Source organism: Rutidosis leptorrhynchoides, chromosome 9 (genome assembly GCF_046630445.1).
Source record: "Rutidosis leptorrhynchoides isolate AG116_Rl617_1_P2 chromosome 9, CSIRO_AGI_Rlap_v1, whole genome shotgun sequence".
Taxonomy (NCBI): Eukaryota; Viridiplantae; Streptophyta; class Magnoliopsida; order Asterales; family Asteraceae; genus Rutidosis; species Rutidosis leptorrhynchoides.
Window position 1 is genome coordinate 253,797,496 of NC_092341.1, and position 14,738 is coordinate 253,812,233.

Genomic DNA, 14,738 nt, shown 5'->3' on the forward strand with positions numbered 1-14,738 from the left:
CTCTCTTAGAGCATTAGCTATGTTCATTCCGAATTTCATATCTATGAATTCTAGATCATTATTCACTTGACTTGAAGTTGGGAAAAGAAGACGGAAGCATGAAACTCTAAAATATAAGGAAAAATATAAGCACGAAGACAACGCAGAAATTACAAACCGTGTATATCGATGCGTATAGCAATATAAAGACACGGGAAAACTAAGAACACTATAAACCCAAGAGCATAGTAGAAATTAACGGGTTCCTCCGGTGGAAGATGAAAAAGAAGAATGACAGATGTGATAGTCAAGAATATATCAAGAATTAAAATTGGATGGAGCATATTGACGAATGTTTTGGAAGTACGAAGAAAGGAAGAAAGTATAAAAGATGGGAGATGTGGAAATAAGAAAACGTAGGAGGTTGATTTATAGTAAAATATCCGACAGAGAAATCGAGACAGATTATTGCATTAAATCGAAGAGGATAATAATTTCCTTAATCGCCAAAGAATCAAATCTTATATAGATTTTAAAGATTTTCTTTAATCCAGAAATCATCCGTGATGACGTCAAAAGATAAGACGAATCCCTATTTTCTCATTTCACTCTTTTACGATAGCTTCACTCATACGTTTCAAGTAATCGAATTATTTTATCCATATTTCTCAATCATGATAAATCCCTATGAATCAACTTATATTCTTCATAATAACATTCTTATTGTTAGCCATGACGACCTCGATCAAATTTCGGGACGAAATTTCTTTAACGGGTAGGTACTGTGACGACCCGGAAATTTCCGACCAAATTTAAACTTAATCTTTATATAATTCCGACTTGATAAGCAATGAATTTTAATAAATCTTGAACCTCCGAAAAGAGTTTTACACAAGCTTTTGGTCACCCTTTTATTCCGACGATTCACGAACGTTATAACTTGATTTAATTGTTTAATTATTTAATTATTGTGTATATATATGGATTTATATATATTTAACTTGAAAATATGATAATTAAATATCTCATTAAGTATATTAACAAAGTATTATATATATATTTTCATACTACTAATTTAAAGAGTTTTCAAACAATATATATTACTATTTAAACGACGTAATTAACTTATGTTAAAATGCATTTACATATAATGTATTACGAGTGTAAATACATCCTTACAAGTATTGAATACACTTTATAATATACAAATACATATACAGGATAGCTATACTCATATTTCCGTTCAATTTCCTCAAAGAGTTCTACTCGCATTCATACGGTATTTTTACCCGTATTATACACAGCTTCTAGAAGTATTTACTATTGGTATACACCAATAGAAATCTGCAATTATTTGTGTAATAGTTCATCCATGTCCTAATCAGTTTAATATGTCATGCATGACTTAATACAATTTAACTTATCTTAGATATTTTCACTAAAAAATAAGGACCATTTTAACTCATTTTTACTCCACATTTTCTTAAACTAAAAACACACACTTGAATGCTCTCATATCATACTTTAATCTCAGCAACTTTCATCTTCATAATCAAGGTAAAATTCTTCTCAAAATCCTTGTTCAATTCCTTGTATAATTGCTATCTTATTATACTTATAAAACTTGTAAAAACTAGAACTTGTTTTGGTGAACACCAAGCTTGTTTGAAAAACTAATCTAATCTTTCTAACTTAACTCTAATAACACTTATTTATATGTATTATGATGTTATATTAAGTTAATATAAGAACTTATAACTTGTACATATGAAGAACACCTAACATATATCCTTTAATCTCCATTCGATAAACTGCGGGCTGTTTTGGGTTGGGAATTAAAAACCTATCTTAGACTTTGAGTTCGAGGCTAAGACTTTGGAAATATGTTAATATATGTAAATAAGACTTCCAGTATTTTTTTCAAAATTTTAGACAAAGTGGAAGTATTTTATCAAAAATCATATATTGGGTGAATGCCGGGATTTTTCCAAATCTGTCCACCGACACAAAAAGAGGGTAAAGCTCTAAACATTACTACTTGGGATGAACTTTTCGAATGGGTTTTGTAAAATTTACTTCTTAATGAATCCATAACAATTTGATTCACTTTAAACGGAGTTGTGATGAATATTTGGCGAGCAAAACAAAATCTGCTAAAATTAACGTTGTATGGACGAAATTTATATTATAAAAACTATATTAACCATATCCTTGTTAACTTTTCCTATATCCTATATATATTTGGAAATGTTATTAGTAGTATAAGAAAATATTATAATCTTGATTAATTCTGTGATTGTATATATGTATAATAATATTCTTGGTACGTCCTACCACAATAAGTATACAATACGTTTTGATAAATCCTAAGAAAATACGTACACAATACGTCTTAGTTAATTCTAAGACTATACATATACAATACATCTCTGGGTTGATGCAAATATAATACGTATACAATATGTCGTGGGGTAATTCTAAGATTATGTATATATATATATATATATATATATATATATATATATATATATATATATATATATATATATATATATATATATATACCGATTATTGGACTGTTGGACTTTTCGGACTATTTTGGACTACTAACAATGGACTACTGACATAAAATATTAAAAATTATTATATAAGTATTCTATGAACTTGCTTTATTTTATTCATATGTCGTATTATTATCTGAATCGTTATTATTGTTATAGGTTCGTCAATCCAAGGACGACGGTCATATTTTTAATAAGTTGAAAACTTATTATTAATATACTTTTACTACTGTGTGTATATAGTCCCATTTTTAAACTCTAAAAATATTTTGGGATGAGAATACGTGCATTTTATGTTTTACGCTATGGACACAAGTACTTAAAATATATTCTACGTTGAGTTGTACCACCTTGCATATCTTCCCTAATAGCTTGCTAACTAATATTTACATGTTGTAAGAATATGTAAGCGCGAATACTATTAATAGATCTATCGGGTTTGACAACCCCAACCGGGCTAGTCGCTCTAGTATCGTAAACGGTTGCATAGTACTTCGTTTTTACTACACTTGGTACAGTGTAGGGAGATTTTATAATAAAGGGAATATGCCACATTAATGGTTAAGTATTGTTACCGAAGCGCTCAACAACTTATAGAATACTTTTATACACTTGCGAGTGTACATATATTTATAACTATGAAATCTTGTTGTCTATATTTATACCGATGATAAACCTATATATCTCACCAACCTTTGTGTTGACTGTTTACGCATGTTTATTCTCAGGTCCTTAAGAAAGTCTTCCGCTGTTGCATTATCTGAGCAAGTTGTGCATGGAGTCTCATACTTTTATTTAAATAAAGTGTTGCATTCAATAAAACCTTTGTCATGTATTATATTTGACTGTTACGTCACGTGTGTAGTATTTGGAAACCGATGTATTTTGGGGATTATTTCTTAAATAATCGACCACTTGTTTGAAACATGCATTATGTATAATAATGATGTGCTTTTTATGAAACGAATGCAATATTTTCTAAAACGTATCATATATAGGTCAAATACCTCGCTATGGGACCAATGAGAACGTACTGCGTTTATAGTAATATGGACGGGTTGTTTCAGTTGGTATCAGAGCGGTGGTCTTAGCGAACCATGTCTTGCATTAGTGTGCCTAACAGATAGTTATTAAGATGCATTAGTGAGTCTGGACTTCGACCTTAACTGCATGTCAAAAGTTTTGCTTATCATTTCTAGTCGGAAATCATCTGCTTATCACCCTTAGAAAATTACATGCTTATCATTCTTAGTCTAGACACATCTTACTGCATTGATTGCATAAATAGTGTATAGACAATGTTCATATTTTAGCATATATGCTAATTCATATCTTAGCGTATCTGTTACTGTAAACTTTGCCTAACATATTCCGTAAATTCCTCCGTAATCTATGAAATCTTTTGCTCTATATATATAGATATTCTATGTAATTAGAATACCATCCGATAGCCAAAAATCATTTCATATCAAAAAATCCTTTATTCAATCGTACGAAATGGAACTCTCCACTAGTTCAAGTCCTGATATGGAATTTCACTCGAGCTCCGAAAGCAGTGTGGCCGGAATGATTCAACCAATTAGCCATCATCTATTTTGGATGAATTGGGGATGGGTTCGTAGTCTACTTAATCATTAGAGACAAGAAGAAGGTGATCCCTTCCATCCACCACATTGCCCTCTTGGAGAAGAACATGAGGCACTTACTGGCGAACCCGTTCGTAACACCATTTTCTCTCTCCTTTCCAGGATATGCCGCAATGAGTATAATATTACTAATATTATTGAGGCTATCCGATCTTTACTCCGTATCTTTCATGGTGAATTATTTAGTAAAAAAAAAATTTACTATCATGAAAAGCAAAACTTCATTAGCAAGTGCATCCTACATCATTTCATTCCCTTTATAAAGCTTTTGACCTCTCTTTTTATTCAAGAAACTTTAAACATCTTCTTTCACAATACAAAACAAAATAAATTCTCATCATCTATACTCACATCAAACCACTACCAGCACCAGCAACAGCATTACCAACAACATCACAAGCCTTAACATCGCAAGCCGCATTACGAGCATCAAAATCATACGCACCGCAGGCACTGAGGGATACCAACAATAATGAGTGATGAAGTATTAATACATTATTTCATTTACGTTGAAGAAATATTCCGCCGCGATTATGTAATCTCTAAAGTTTTAGGGATTATTCATTTCTAGTTCCAACCGTAAACCAAATGAGATTAATATAATATTAACTCATTAAATCCATATTACATCTGAAGAAAATATACATACATATATTTTCATAAAGACTGTAATAAAAATTCATTTGTACAAAATATTACTTGTGAAATTTTATTTTAACGGGTATGTAATACCCGAGAAATACTTAAGTTCACATTAATATGTTACACTATACATTTTCAATGATGTTTCGACAATCGTTAATTATACTCTCTCCTTTCATAGCAATATATATCATTTCAAAAAATTCAAGACAACCATTTTCCATACCAATTCAATTACATATTCTGATTTTGACAGATCAAAATCCAAGTCAAGATTTAAGAAGTGCCATCAATCTTAAATTCCTACATCCTTCAAAATCATACTTTAAATTCAAACTATACTAGAACATCACTTTCATTCACAGAACTCATTAAGATATTCGTATCATTCAAGATTCACGACGAATTCATTATACAGATATTGACGATGACAACCTGCGTCTAAACCCTTCAAAATTCTTGAAAACATCTCAACTAAGGAACAATCGAGAGAATGAACCAATCACACGATACATACGAAGAATATATGCATATAGATATGCATTCGGAGGACACTTGAACCTCCACAGTAGTTGACTGTGTTGGTGTAACCGGTACGATTTGACTGTGTTGGTGTAACCGGTACGATTTGAACATTTGAATTTCGTTGAGGAGCATAAAGATTATCAAACAAGATATCCAGTTCATCTGTTGTAACCGTAGGAACACCCGTCTTCAAGAAAATTGAGTTTTGCGCGGAAGAAGTAATAGCCAGGTTAGGATCGGGTTTTGAACTAAGTTGTTCAAAAGCCATTCCCGATAATTCATCGAACCTTACATTAATGCTTTCCTTGATCGTCTTTGTCCGTTTGTGATAAACACGATAGGCAACTTTGTTCGAAGAATAACCAAAAAATATGGTCTGATCGCCATGTGGATCAAACTTTTCGAGGCTGTCAAAATTTGTTAAGCACATAGCATATACAACCAAAGACACGGAAATATTTGTCATTCGAGCGTCTACCATATAGTAACTCATAAGGAGTTTTATCAAAACGTTTATTAATGATGCAGCAATTTTGGGTATAACATGCAGTAGAAATGGCTTCCCCCCACATTTTCGGAGGTAGTTTGGAGTAAGAAAGCATCATTCGTGCTGCTTCGCATAACGTACGATTACGTCGTTTGACTACTCCATTTTGTTGAGGGGTTCGTGCAGCAGAGAACTGATGTTCAATGCCTTGGTCTGTCAAATAACTATCAAGCAGGTCATTCTTAAATTCCGTTCCATTATCAGTTCGAATACTTTTAACATGTTTGTTAAAAGAGCGTTGAGTCTTTTTAATTAACTCAATGATAATGGCGGGGGTTTTTGACTTAGTCCGGTGAAGGAAAATCCATGTAAATCGGGTATAGTCATCAACAATGACAAGCACATGTTTCTGGCCACCGAGGCTAGAAATCTTCATGGGTCCACATAAGTTCATATGCAGTAATTGCAAGGACGATGAAGTACTGGGGTTTTGCTTAGTCGGGTGAGAAGTCCGTTTCAGCTTACCCATCGTACATGATGGACACACATGATGCTTATCATATTGAAAGCTTGGAATACCATCAACTAAGTCTTTAGAGACTAGTCGATTAATACCCTTGTAATTCAGGTGAGACATCCGGTGATGCCATAACGATGAATTTTCCTTTGTTGAACGAGTGACCAAACACATGGTTCCATGTGATGGTGTATCATTGAGTTCAATAGTATAAAGTGAAGCACAACGTTTACCAACAAGGAGATCGTTTCCATCGGTGGTTTGCACTGAGCATTGATGACGTTCAAACAATACTTTGAGATCTCCATCACAAAACTGGCTAACACTAAATAAACTGCACCCCAAACCCTCAACATATGAGACCCGTTTGATCGTTATGCCATTCTTCACAAAATCTCCATAACCCATTATTGCTGCAATCTCATCATTTCCAAAAGTAACCATTCCTAAGAATTTGTCAATGAAATTGACAAGCACGAATTTATCGCCCGTCATGTGTTGAGAACAACCGGAATCGATATACCAAACACAGATGTTGAAACCCTGTAAATGTTAATTTCCTAGAGTTTAGGTACCCAAAGTTTCTTGGGTCCTTTTCGGTTAGTACCAACAATAAACTTTGGATCAACAATGAGATAATCACGTAAAGCATCATGAAATTTAGATAACAAAGCATCATTTAAAACCACATTACATGAAGCATCATACGCAATATCAAGTTTTACATTGTTATCAGAAGTCTTAGCACACAACTTATTCCAAGTAGATGTTTTGTTCACAGACGAAAATCGAAAAACATGAGATGATTTCCTAGGTCGACTAGCATAATTCTTTGGTTTAGTTGCTTTTCTTAGTCGTGGACTTAGAAACCCATACAGACTTGTAAGTTAAATTTAGATTATAACCTATGACACGAAAAACACCTTTGTTAGTTAGACGTCCAAACTTTTCAGTTGACACATTAGATGATTGATTTTGCAAAATTTCCAATTTGATTTTACGTTCCTTTGCATCATACTCACTCAAATCAGGTTTTGGACTCTTGTGTTGTGTTGACTTGACTGATTTTTGTAAAAGACTTTCCTTTGATTGATTTGACATTGGAATCATATGAATCTTTTCAGTTAACACATAACTATTTTGAGAATGAACTCTCTTGACAACAAATTGTGTTGAAGGTGCAACTTTTGAAACACGCATTCCAAATTGAGAACGTAGTGGGTTTTTAAGAATAGTAATGGGTTTTACATCCTTAGATGTTGTTGTCCCCTTCCCCTTCTTAGTCATCCCACCAACAGTTGTGGACACAATGGTTTCAACAATAGATGATTGCTTAAGTGTGTTAGCCTATTTCAGTTGAATTATTTTTTGTTTTAAGCTCTTAATCTCAAGACATAATTCCTCTTCAGAAACTATCACTTCACCTTCCTTAAAATCATAAGTACATTCTTTCTTAGGAAGTGGAGGCAATTTATCACATAAAGCAAGCATTTGTTCTAATGATTTACACTTAAGTTGCAAATCAACGTTTTCTGTTCAACTTCACCTAGTATACATTTCAAGTTTTGTACAATAGGTAAGTTCGCATAAAATTCATTCAAAGGATCAATTGGTTTGTCAAAGTCTATCAGGTTTACAGGAGTTGGTTCATCTCGTGGTTCTACCTTTACATCTAAATCAGTTTGACCTAGGGATTCTGTCTCAAAGAAGACAGTTAGTTCATGTGCTAGGTCTTCACGGAAAACATTATCAGAACATGCATGCAAAGCTGGTAGAATTGGTTTCACATCAAAAGTTGGTTCATCAAACACCTCATCTATGGCAATAATGCTAGAACTAGGTTTGTTAAACACTTCATTCTCAAGCATTAAAATGTATTTCTCTAGTATGAGTATTGGGATATAAACCAGTCTACGCTTAGGCACATAATTTTCATGTTGCATATTCTTTTCAGTTTCAACAAGTTCCTTCAAGAAATCAGAATTTGATTTACCCATTTTAGCATTGATTTTCTCATACATTAAGCTAATTTGATGGTATTTTCTAGATTTTCAATTAACAATAATATCATCAAAATCAGCATCAGAAGCTTGCACACAATGATATGGTAAACCAGCTTAAAAGTAATTAGAATTATATAATCCTGGAATCTTTTTGGAAGCATTGTCTAAGATCTTAGGATCTTCATAACCCAACCCCCACTTGTCACCATGAATGTTTTTTGGTCTATTCATGAAAATTGTTTGTTTTGAAAGTTTTATATTCATGATAGCTTTGGATTGATCTGTTCGATAGAGTTTTTCCTAATATCGAGCAAGTTGTGCTTTTATTTCAAAAGACTCTTTTGACAACGAAGAGATTTCAGAGTCCTTTTCAATGATGTTGTTTTTCAATTGAATAATTTTCTTGTTTAGCTTTGAAAGTGTGGGTTCATGTTGAGTTTTTAAATCAGAAAGATCTTTTTCTAGAAATTGAACTTTTTCTGCAAGTCATTCCGATTTTAGACGATAATCTGTCCTTTCCACCTTAATCGGATGAACTGATTTTTTAAGATCTTCTAACTTAGTTTCTGTGGAGCTGAGTTGGACAGTCAATCTTTGCAGTTCCAATTGTAATTTAGATGAAGATGGTTTGGTCTCAAAAAGTTTGATTTTATCTTTTAAAACCTTGTTTTCAGATTTTAAACCTTTGACTTCTTTTGACATTGAGACCAAATTCTTCATCATGTCATTTTGCACTTTGATAAAATCAGGTGGAATTTCAGATGATTGTACCTCATCATGATCAGATGCTGAGTCAGAATTCTCCATTGCTTCCGTAGCTTTGATGAGCTTAGTCGCCTTGCAAATATTTGCATGTTCAACCTCTGAATCTGAATCGTCAGTCCAGTTAAACCAAGTATCATCAACCGGTTTCAGCTCTCCCCTAGTTTCTACATTCTTAGCCAACAACATTTTCTTCTTGTAGTAAGCTGCATCCTTCTTCTTAGGCATTTTTCATTCACGAGAGTAATGACCAGCTTTGCCACAATTGAAACAGATTGAATCATCCTTCTTAGAATCATCAGCACGTTGTTGTTGTTGTTTTGATTGGTTAGCTTTCTTGTAGTACGAGGAAGATGATGAATTCTTGCGTTGATTGCTTGATTTGCCTTTGAATTTATATTTGTTCAAGGATTTTGTGAACATCCATCTTGACTAATTCAAGGTGAGAATCATCAATATCAGACAGATTCAATTCTTCAGAATCAGATGAATCTTCAACAAGCACTTTCTTGGACATGCTTTTGGAAGTCGTAAATGATTTGCTCTTCTTTTTGTCAATGAGAGCAAGAGGATCACTTGGAGATGACTCTTTCCTTCCTTCTTGAAGTTTAGACACTTCAGGTTGGTAATGAATAAGAACTCCAACAAGCTCATGAATAGTCATCTTGTCAATCTCTTTAGTTGATCGAACAATGGTTCCATAAGGAAGCCAATCAGCATTGAGCTTTTTGAGAAATTTCATGTTGACTTCAGCATTTACTTTTATGATCTTGCACCTTTTCAACTCATTGAGAACACCATTGAAATGACGGTAGGTATCCTTGAGTGGTTCATCAGATTCCTGCTTGAAGTCTTCATAAAATCCCAGAGCCTTATTCAGTTTAGTTACATCTGACATGTCATAACCTTCTTGCTGTCGTTTGATCTCATCCCATATATCTTTTACTGTTGTGTTGCTATTAACATTTTCAAACAATTCATACGGGATAGCTTGCATAACAATGTTCTTTGCCTCTATGTCACCCTGAGCTCTCTCACATTTATCACCAAAAAGTTCATAGACTGGAATTAGCATACCAGTATCCGGATGATAATCTACAACTGCACCATCTCTCAGAGAAGCCTATATGTACTTTACTTTCTCACCCTTGTAGTCTATGTACTGAGTGATACGATGAAGCTACTGAGTGTACTTGCCATCAAACAACACTGGAGGACGGGAATCTGATCTAATGATCAAAGTATCTTGAGTAGACATCTTGAAAATGATTTAGATTCAGTAAAGATTCGGTATTACACAAATCTAAGATGAAAAATCACAACAATCTAACAAGAATGTCAGATTTGGTAACAAATTCAGTACTGTAGCAGATTCGGTACAGATTCTGTACTGTAGCAGATTCGGTAAATCAGATTCTGTAACAGAAACTGATCAGAAATACAAGTAACACACCCAGATTCAGTATAGATTCGATAACCACAAGATTTGAAGCCTGAGAACACTTAAACCAATGAATAAGTGATACAGAGATTCAGATTCGGTATCTGACTCGGTAGTCAGATTCTGTATGAATATGAAGTTCAAACACAATTCAATACCTTTGAATTAGATTCTGTAACCTTGCTGCATAAGGAAACACGTTAGTATCACACAAAATAACAAAGATACCGATTGTATAGAATACCGAATGTCAACTGTAGCAGTTGACAATACCGAGTCTAAGTATGAAAACTTAGAATTTCAAACAAATCCTTTCCCAGATCACACCAAATAGCTGCGTATGACCAAACTGAATGTGATAGAATCACAAACACACCACAATCTGCAACACTGAATGAGAATTATTAACTTGAAGCAGATTCGGTATGGCAGTTAAGATACCGAATGTGTATCAAATCTTTAAAACTTGAAGAATTGATAAAATTAAACCGTCAGAAATGTGATTAAACACCTCACGATCACAACTGAAACCTCAAATCTTTACTTAACTACATAATCAAGCTAGAAATGATGAATACCGAGAGTTTTAGCCACAAACTATAAAAATCAACTTGATTCTCCATAATTGATGTTAAAAAGCTGTAATGATGATCAAAACTCTTTCTAATTAACCTAATACACCTTCGATGAACTTATCCCAGGAATCTGAACGTCAGATTATCAGATTCGATTATACCGAGTCTGATTCAAAATAACGAGAGTGTTCAGATTCTGTAATCTTCAATCTCTGGATCGATCTAGTGATGTAATATCACTTCCTGGAAGCTCTTATACCAAATGATAGGTCAGATCATGTTGAGATTGAGAGAAACGATAAGATAGAATGAGATCGGTAGGTGAGAAGGAGATTCGGTAAGAGAGAGAATAGGTACAAATTACATTCCACAGCTTCTAGAACTTAGTTACAATGCAATGGCAATCTAATTAGGACTACTTAGGTTCCTTATATAGCCCTCTTCTAAGGAAGCATCAATTAAGCTTATTTCACATTAACACTATACAACTTCGGGGTCCTAACACTTTTGAATTAAAAATTGCTCCTCAAATATTTTAAAGGAAAATGGATACTATATTTAAAGACAATGATTTTATATTTGTGTACGTAGATGATGTATTAGTCTTGTCTAAAGATATTAATACTATAACACCCCACCAAATTTCATAACGGTATATTAATCATTATTTCTCACAGTAAGGGTTACGCCCTCTATATGAGATGTTTTCCAAAATATTCGCATTTATTATAACAAAATTTCCCAATAAAGAAAGTTTCCGTAAGAAGTAATAATTAAAAAGTAATATGGTACACTTATTAATAACAGTAGTTTATAATCAATGTATAACGCCCTTAAACTCTTGCTAGAAAACGACAAATTTTTTTTTTTTAAAAGGCTCACCACCATTCCCAGACCTAAGCCGCGACGCGGCTAGTCTGGGCACGGTGCAGCCTGACATGGAACTGCAGATCAATTTTCTCAAACGTCTATTTCTGAAATACCCATAAAGGCGCGGCGCGGCCCTGCGCTGATGCTGATACTAAATTTTGCTTTGCTTAAAAATGCACTTCAAACATCTCGAAACATTACCCATCAACTTTTTCCAAACATACCTCGTTAAACTTATCCTTTACATAATGACACACTTCCATACATCCTCATACAACACACTAAATATCCCTTGGTCGCGCATGACCCGTTATAAAATTTAAACGTGTCTTTTTGACTCAAAATACCAAATTTAACACTTGGTTCCAAAACATGACTTAAACATCCTTTATCTATAATACACTTTTGACTCTTGGCGTTAATAAGCGGCTATCATAAAGCTAGGTTCAATTAAGAGACTTGCATACCACTTGCTAAGTGCCAAATGCTCCTCTAAAACCTTGTCGTCCCATACCTTCTCGGTGCATAAGAACCTATCAAACATTAACAACATAATGGGGTAAGCAATACGCTCAGTGATTTAATAGTAAGTAAATGGATTAAACTTAAAACATAAAAATAATCATAACGTGACCGTAACCTTCCAACCCAAAGGTTGATTTTCGTAATTCGGACTTGATCATCTCGCATCATAGACATACGTCTAATCTTAGCACAAGACATGGACATAGTCCAAGCTTAACACAATATCATGGATATAAATCCAAGCTTACACATAACATGGACATCGTCCAAACTTACACTTAACATGGATATAAATCCAAGCTTATTCATAACATGGACATCGTCCAAGCTTACATTTAACATGGATGTAAATCTAAGCTTATCACGTGACATGGACATAGACATAAAGTCTAAGCTTTACACCTTGACATAGACATAAAGTCTAAGCTTTTTGCCTTATCATAGACATGAAGTCTAAGCTTTTCACCTTGACATAGACGTAAAGTCTAAGCTTTTACCTAGTGAACTTAATCGACACCCTCTTGCACGGATGCAATCCGGGAGCATTAAGTCACCCATATCATCATATCTCGTATTCAAAACAACCACAAGTACACTTCCATAGTTAAATCTAAAAACGTAGAATAATTCATAAACATCTCTTTTACATAACTTGTGATCATGGATTCCGTGGTCACCCTTGACCCGCCCATATTACCCCCATATAACTCACCTTGATTTAGAGCACTCCCTTGATTGGTTGAAGCTCCTTTGCTTTGACTAGCACCTATATAAGAGCTAATCTCATTATTTACACAATCGAGCTAACATAAAGCATTTAAACAATTTAACCTCATAAGCATAAACTTTCCCTTTCATTCATTTAACACTTAAGGCTTAATCTTGTTTAACCCCTTTTTCACCACTTCACATGAACACTTATATTATTCAAAATTCTTAAATTTCATTAAACTTAGCTTTGCATTTTCCATTTCAACAACTAGTACCATACTTACAACTTTTCAATATACAATTTCTCGAGTTTAATTAAGACATGTTCTCAAATCATTAACCTCCTTCTAACTTTAGAGGTGAACCTTAAACATTGACATTTCTTGAAAAAACCTTTTTGACTTTCACTTCCTAGCAACAAACACTAACTAGCAATTCCATCATCTCAAAAATAAATCTTTACACACAATTTTATCAAAATCATATATTTACTTTCATTGAGGCATTTCATCAAACACTTAGTCTGCAAAAACTTGTTATGACTACTAGCAATATTAAAATCACCATTTTTCCAAACTACAAGTACTTGTAGCAAGTTCATACATGAACTTGCATCTAAGAATCATATAAACTCTTTTTTAAGCTTGAACAACACATAATTACAACTTATAAATCAACTACTTCTCATACATAATAACCCATTAGTGATAAATAAAGCTAGAAACGCATACCTTAACTTTAGAGTTTAAGAACCCTAATTTCACACAAAGAAGAAGTAATTGAAGATTTCTCAACTTATACAATGTTTTATGCATACTTAATCACTTTAATTCTTGATTGCATGGAGTTAGATCTTTTAATTTGGTGGTTTTCTCTTTGTGTTGCTCAAAATTGACCCACACACACACACACATACAAGTTCTGGAGTTTTTTGTTTGCAACTGATAAATAATTCATCCATTTACTACTTTAAGTGGTGAAACTTTAGCCTTATTACACTTTCTATCCTCCCCATCAAAAGTGTAATAGTAAAGGTCCTTTCTTAACTTTGCATCACTAGTCCTTGTCAATATTTAACTAACAACTCTTGAATTGTTTATTTTATTTTGTTAGTTAAATACTTAAACATAACAAATCATTATTAAATTATCATAAAATATTACCTTAAAATTTTAGGATGTCACAACTCTCCCCGCGTTAGATGGTTCGTGTCCTCATGAACTACCCTTTTATTTCTTGGTGAATTCAAAACCCTTATCAACTACATTTGAACCTTAACCGGCCCTTACACATAATTCAATACTCGTTGGGACCAATTTCCTTTTTAATCGTATAAAGTTTCTAATAATCATAAGTCTTCCTGAATCTATTAAGGATTTTCATCTAATTAGTTATCATTTATACCTTTATCCTCATAATTCGAGGCTTCGTTCACTAACCTCTTTCAAATTTGATAACCAAAGTACTTAGCTTTTACCTAATCTCCTCTTAACG